The 7,629-nt window shown below is 38.5% G+C and overlaps 1 pseudogene; it reads left to right on the top strand.

Moving 5' to 3' along the window:
- The first annotated feature begins 284 nt into the window (after window positions 1–284).
- On the top strand, window positions 285–6,243 carry LOC124976409 (olfactory receptor 11H12-like; annotated as a pseudogene).
- The last annotated feature ends 1,386 nt before the right edge of the window (window positions 6,244–7,629 follow it).

Here is a 7,629-nt window from a genome sequence, read left to right as displayed (position 1 = left end):
CTAAAAGGTCTTAATAGACTGAAAACAGTAAAATTGAATAATAAAACCACTTTCACTTCAAAAACTCAGCAACACATGCATCAGATGGGGCCAGTCTGGTTTTTAGTACTTCTTGTGAACAAGCCATCAGGCCTTTGGTAGAATGCAAACTCAGTAAAAAATCAAGTGGAAAGTGACAGTTGAAGTCTGCCTGAATTTTCAGAAGCAGAAGAGGTTATAATTCCTCTGTGCTCTGTGTCAATCACACAGCATGAAGAGTTCCGTGTAATATTTGCAAAAAGAACATGATCAATAAAAAGAAGGTAACCAGGATGAAGAAGGCCTGGAGATTACATCATATTCAGTTGAAGAAACCAAGAGTGTTAATCTAAATAGAGAAGATTCAAAGAGGACGTGGACACCATCCTCAAATGTCTTTTAGTGCTGCCATGTAGACTGACAATGAACATCTGTACAATGTAGGAGGAAGAAACAAATCTTGTCCAGCACTGGCCTTACTGTTTATGGACTGGGTACTCAGTCTTCCTGTGACTCTATTATTACTTCTGCAATTGTTGGAGGGTAAAAAGGATAATTGGTATTCAAAGGCCTACAGAGGGTGCACATAGGATGGGTGCATAATAAATGCTAACTTCCCTTCCCTGAAGTGGAAGACCAAAGCAGTAAATCAAAATGGGAGAGTGACTCGAGAGAGAGCAAGAAGATCACTGCAACTCCCAAAAATGAAGTCTGCTCTGAAGGTGAAGCCTTGCCTTCCTTTGTAACGAGCTCTTCGGCACTGCTATTCCAGCAGAAGCTAGAAAACCACCAGCAAGAAGGTAGAAGAGACACACTCACTGCTGGTCGAAGGAAAGCTGGAAAACCACTAGCTCCAAGATTCAGTGAGTTCAGAACAAGAAGAAAACACGATTCTTAAGGTTCTATTCTAATCCATGATTTCTCTGAGGTCAGTAAATATAAGTAACACATAATTCCAAGAAATGAAAAGCCAGACTTGACAGTTTATTTCCTCCAGAATGTAGGAGGAAACAGGTGGATAGTGTGGTGGATGTGGTCCCATCTCTTTAAGTAGGTCCCGAGGACATAGCATATTGATCAAATTGCCCTTTTTGCTAGAAAAAAAATAAGTAGAAAATAGGGATTCGTGGAGGCAATAAGAGAAAAGAGGATAATATCTAATTGAGAAGAAAAAATAATAATAAATCAAAGGCTCCAACAAATAGAATTGCAACACTAAAAATGCAAATAAACAATTATATTTCTTTTTAAATTTTCAAGATTTTGCATAAATACATGAGGGGTGATCTGCCTTAGGCTATGGATAAGTTTAGAGAAGCTATGTATATCAGAAAAGTCAGAAAAGAGTAAAATGACCCTTCCAAAAACTGTCTACTCTGCTCCTTTTAATCCAGTTCATTTAAGAGGGATCACTTCTTATAGAATGAATGCCCTGAAATAACAATTAGAGCAGATGTCCTTTCGGATGACCTGTTGATGCCATTTTATAACCACAATTGGCAATGAATTAAGCTGAGTTTTTGCAATCAAATATTTTATGTAGTATTTGTGTTTTTTAAAAATATTATTACAAAAATAAGAAAGTCATGAAAAATAAAGGGGAACAACTGTAATTTCACCTAAGTGGTAGGATATGAGGAAGATCCCACCTGCCTCCCTTCAGATGATATGATAACATGAACAGCACCAATAAAAGCAACATTTTATTACTTCCCTGGATCTTTTCTCTAGGATGGTGACATTTTAGACACATATGTACAGGAAGTTCTTTCAAAGTGGGAGAAAGTGGCAGAATAGGAGAAAAGGCATAGAATTTATCCTACCATTCGCTGGTTTAAGACTTCAGGCATTTAACCTCTTTGAGCCTTTATCTCTTCATATATGAAAGGAAGTAGTAATCCTTGCTATGACTCCCCTCTAGTGTAATTAAGAAAACCAAAGCGCCTAATACACATTGGACATAAGGGTTAACCAGTCCAAAGTTGATTTCCTTCAAGTTGCCCCTCCAAAGAGAGAGTTGCCCTCTTCGAAGTCCCATGGAAATGAGAGCAGTGTGGGCAATCACTGTCTTTGCCACCAGGCTGATGTCAAGATTCCCAGCGCTGGTCTGTCACTTCTATAATTGTACCTGCAAAGCTCTAACCACAGCCTCCAGCCACAGCAGGAGAAGCAGTGATATTCCCACCCCCCAGCACAAACTCTGAGCCTTGAAATAGGACTAGAGTCAAGCTTTCTTCATCTTGATATTATGTGAGGCTTTCATCGCATTAGGAGAGGAGATAGTGCTCGTTCAGTCATGCTGCTGGAAAACCCAAAGCCTAAATATTAGGATATCCCCCTAGAAGTGTCACATCCCAGATTTCTGTGTGCCATTAGGATTATAATGAGTAAAATGGCCCACATGCCTATGATTCATTCTGGGTCAACAAGTTGCCCCCAGAAAATGCAACTCCAGCACACCTGGTATGTGTGCCATCTGGTCACACACCTTTGCGTACATTATAACACAGAAAATGAATACTGCACAAATCACAGATGTTGAGGATTGAATTTCCATAAGAGTTTATTGGATTTTTTGCTTATTGAGTTATTCTGTCCTACATAACTGATGTTATTAAGAAAAGGTAGAACAAATCTTTTTTGTTTGTTTTATTATTATGGGCACTAGTGTGTTCTTATTCATTCGATGTTTTAACATAAATTATAGCCATTATCATTTTTGATACTAAAATTTTCCCAAAATTATCTACTGAAGCCCCTTCAAGGGATCTGCCTAGGTCCTTTTAACACACTCACTCTCAAGCATCTCCTTGCTTTCTGAGAAGCAGGAAAAGACAAGACGGACCCAGACCTGAAATCAATCCTTTCTTCAACAGGAGCCCTGCCTCCTCTTAGTGAGAATCTACTCTTTTCTTAATACAAAAGTGACTGAGTATTTTTTTCAAGTATTCAAAATTTGGAATAGTATTACTTCTAATTTCCTTCAATATTCAGTGCTAGGAAATAATGGGTGCAGATTGATATTTTCAGTGATATTTAATGTTATCAAGTTTTTCTTCCTTGATTTTATATTTTTATTTTTCTCTTACACCCATAAATCTTGATTTCTGCTAATATTTTGTACCATATACAAAAAAAAAACCACTTCCAAAATCATACTACATATTTTTCAACTAAAATAAAGATACTGAGCACAGTTAGGAGGGGAGATGAAAAGGTATAGTGCATTGAAGCTTATTAGATGGGGAAGAAAGAAAAAGTAAAATCAGGGTGATAAATCCATATTTCTTCTGAGTGAAACTTCGATTTACATCAAGGCAAAATTCAGATAAACCGTCCTCTCTTCCCCTGAATTTAAAAAAAAAATGAATGGAGAATATGTGTGAATCTATCTGTGGATCAATTGATTTTCAGGTTTCCTTAAAACTGAATAAAGCACTAAAATAAAAGAGAGAGAAAAAAGGTTGAATCAAAACAGCTTCCACGAGCCTGCCTGTTCTGAATTTTTTTTTTTTTTTTATGCTGATCTATTGTGGTCACTTAAGGACAATCTGATCCTCACTTTCACAGGAAGGCCCACGAGGGAGCAAGTGAGAAGGGTCAGCCTGGAAAGGGATCACCTGAGAAATTGTGCAGATTGGAATCTAGTTGGCCTCAATACAAAACACAATTGTAGTCATCAGGAAATAATCCTGTCATTTAAGACTGCAATGGTAGCCCTGCCAGGGAAGATAGCCTGCAGGAAGAAAATGGGAGCTATGGTGTATTTTGAGGGGAAAAAAACAATCTTAAGAAAGATTGTTAGCAAGCTGAATCTTTGGTGTGGTCTCAGGATCCAGGGGATTATCTCCTATTGCCACATATATGAAAACACACACATATTTAACCTGTCCCATGACCAAAATTCCCCAGGCCAAAAAAAAAAAAAATTCTTCTGCATTTTAAAATCAGCTTAATTTACAATATTGCTGAGTCATGCTGCTGGAAAACCCAAAGTCTAAATATTATGATGTCTCTCTTGAAATATTACATCCTAGATTTCTGTAGCCAGTAGAATTCTAACAAGGGAGAATAATATCCAGCACAATAATTTCTAAACAGTTTATAATAGTTTATGCACTTTATAATCTGTAAACTACTTTTGTATATATTACTTTATACAAGTTTCATGTCAGCCTTGCTATGTATGTATGTATAATCATTCACATTTTACAGAGCCAGTAATGTAGTTTCAGAGAGTAAATGCTTTCACCAGGAAGGACCGCTTACAAAGCATCAGAGCCAGAATTCCAGTCAAGACCTGCTGCATCTCCAAAGTTCATGTTCTGGCACACTGGTGGATCTCAAACCAGGGTGGAGCTGTACCTTTGAAAGGCATCCCCAAGGATTCTGATCACACTAAAGTCAGTAGTCCATGCACTACAACAACCTACATATAGAGAATAGATAATAATCAGGGCCCAGAATGGTCGTTTATTGTAGCCCAGGTATAACCTGCTTAAAGTCATTCTGTCCCTATACGGTTATTTTCATATCTGGTTTCTTAAGCCTCACGTCTTCTTCTGCATGTTGCTTAGACTATACAACTGCTTTGTTTCATGCATCTGCCAATTTTATTTTATTTTTTTTGAGAGGGAGGGTACCAGAGATTGAACTCAGGGGCACCCAGCCACTAAGCCACATCCCCAGTCCTATTTTGTATTTTATTTAGAGACACAGTCTCACTGAGTTGCTTAGTGCCTCACTTTTGCTGATGCTAGCTTTGAACTCTCTAGCCTCCTGCCTCAGCCTCCTAAGCCTCTGGGATTACAGGTGTATGCCACCAAGTCTAGTTCAATTCTAAAATTTTAAAAATGAATTATTTATGTCAAAGTTGACATCTCAGTTTAGTTTTAGCCAGACACTGATCTGTATTGTTTAGACCAGTGTTCTCCAGAGTTTGTTATGCCAAGCAACTCACAGAGGAATACAGAAAGAAAAGATTTGGATTTCTACTTTTATTTGAATTCCAAGAAAACTTTTTCCAAAAAGTTTTACCAAGATTCATTTTGTTGATGGACAGTTGTTTATATATAGTTTGTAAGTGAATATAAACATTTAGAAGAGGACACTCAATAACTATATTGTTGAGGTATCCAATCAAAAAACAAAGAGAACCCACTGGTCTAGACCCCCTGCCCTATGACCAGGAAAGTGTGCTTACTCTCCCTGTGGGGAGGAATCAGAAAATGTAACTCCCTCTGGATGTGTAATTTGTGCTATAATCCTCACAGGATAGAAAGATATTGAGCTCAGAGGCCAGAAATTTCTCCTATATGGTGAGTGACTTCATCCTCTTGGGTTTCCCTTGCCGCTGGGAAATACAGATCTTCCTTTTCTCCATATTCTTTACGACTTACATCCTGACTCTGCTTGGAAACATGGCCATCGTGTGTGCAGTGCGCTGGGACCACCGTCTCCACACCCCCATGTATATTTTTCTGGCCAACTTCTCCTTCCTGGAGATATGCTATGTCAACTCTGATGTGCCCAACATGCTGGTCAACTTCCTCTCCAGGACCAAATCCATCTCCTTCACTCGGTGTCTCCTCCAGTTGTACTTCTTCTTCTCCCTGGGCACAATTGAATGTTTATTTCTCTCCATCATGGCCTATGACCCATTCCTGGCCATCTGCCGCCCCCTGTACTATCCCACCATCATGACTACTAAGTTCTGTAGCAGCCTGGTCATTTTTTGCTGGGTCTATGGTTTCCTCTGGTTTCTGGTTCCAGTGATATTCGTCACCCAGCTGCCATTTTGTGGACCAAATGTGATTGATGACTTTCTGTGTGACCTGGGTCCCCTGCTGGCCCTGGCTTCAGCCTGTGTCCCAATCCCAGGCACAGTTCTCTTATGTGGCACCATGAGCTCCCTCCTCATCTTTGCTACCTTTTTCTATATCATTGGCTCCTACACACTGGTGTTGAGAGCTATGATACAGGTACCCTCTGCTGCTGGCTGCAAGAAGGCCTTCTCCACCTGCTCCTCACACCTGGCCTTCATGTTTCTGTTCTATGGTTCAGTCATGATAACATATGTGAGTCCCGGGTCAGGACAAAAGAAGGCATGCAGAAGTTCACAACTTTGTTCTACTCAGTTTGACCCCTTTTTTCAACCCCATGATCTACAGCCTATGGAATAAAGAAATGAAGGATGCCTTGAAGAAAGTTCTAGGAGGTTCCTAAAATTGATCTATGATGTTATGTTAATGAGTTATTCTCACATTAATTCAGACTGGGAGCCCACTGTGAGTGACAAACTGAGAAGCTGGCAGGTAGATGTGAAAGTGACTGTGAAGGACCACATCCTCAGTGACGCCTCCCCAGGTGGAGTTCTCAGCCTCTTCCATGGCATGCTCCTATGCCTCTACTGAACATGTCCTTCATTCTTCCTTTTGTTATAATTAGCTGTTCACAAATCTGTTTCCACATGCCTCCCTATCCTTATTAGATTGAAATTCCTTGCGAGCAAGAATATCCTTTATTAATTTCTGTAATTTCAGAAACCCAACATGGTACCTAGATGTCAATAATGTCAACCTAAACAAAACAAATAAATGTGTTCATATTTCCTCACTATATTCTATCATTCTATCTTATAGCTATAGAAGCTATACAAATAACCATTTGTTTTTTATATGCCCTGCAGGTTAAATGAAAAGAAAAACTTTCCTTGAAAAAAATGTGAGGTCAACTTAAAGTGAACAAACCATGAAATGATAATCAAATTAGTGGAAAAGTTTAATACGATGAAAGTTAATATCTAGGAAATTACTTCCTTCCCTCCTTTTGCCTAATAATATAAGTTGCTTTATTTCATTTTCTTTTTACTAAATATTCTTTCACCCCAGCACATTTTAAAATACATTATACAACCTTACTACTGAAAGTGCAGTCTTTGGATTATCAGGCAGTCATCACTAGGGAACTTGTGAGGAGATGAGATCTCAGAAACTATTCAGGTCTATTGAATCAGAATCTTCATTGTTATATAAATCCTCAGTAGATTCACATGCACATTAAAGTTGGAAAAGCACTGTTCTGCCCCAGAGATTCTGAAAGGGTTGTAGTGATCACCACCACATTTAGGGCTTTCTATTGATGCCCATCCTTATCTGAACAGGGATTTTTCAACCAACTTACTCAAAATTGTGGGTGGAGCCTAGAAATAGGTTTTTTGAAAAGTTTCCCCAGAAGTTAGAAATACAAAAAGAGGGCTAGGAACTATTGCATTAGAATTTAGGAGATTCTAAATGGTACTATAAAATACAACAAAATCATACTTACATTCCTTTTCTTATTTTTTTAAAATTTGTATTTACTGTACACAAATGGAGTATAACTATCATTTCTCTGTTTGTGTCTTCATACATGTACATGAGATGTCTGTCTCATTCTATTATCTTTCCTTCTCCTGCCCACTCCCCACCCCTTATTTCCATCTACACAACATCCTTCTTCCATTCTTCCCTTATCTCCCCCCACGGCCAAAAGCTGCCCTGGTGCAAATCAACCAAATTTAATAAATATTAAATTGTAATAAGATATACTATAATCCAACTATAGTAGTCA

Source organism: Sciurus carolinensis, chromosome 2 (genome assembly GCF_902686445.1).
Source record: "Sciurus carolinensis chromosome 2, mSciCar1.2, whole genome shotgun sequence".
NCBI lineage: Eukaryota > Metazoa > Chordata > Mammalia > Rodentia > Sciuridae > Sciurus > Sciurus carolinensis.
This window is presented reverse-complemented; position numbering and strand designations above follow the sequence as displayed.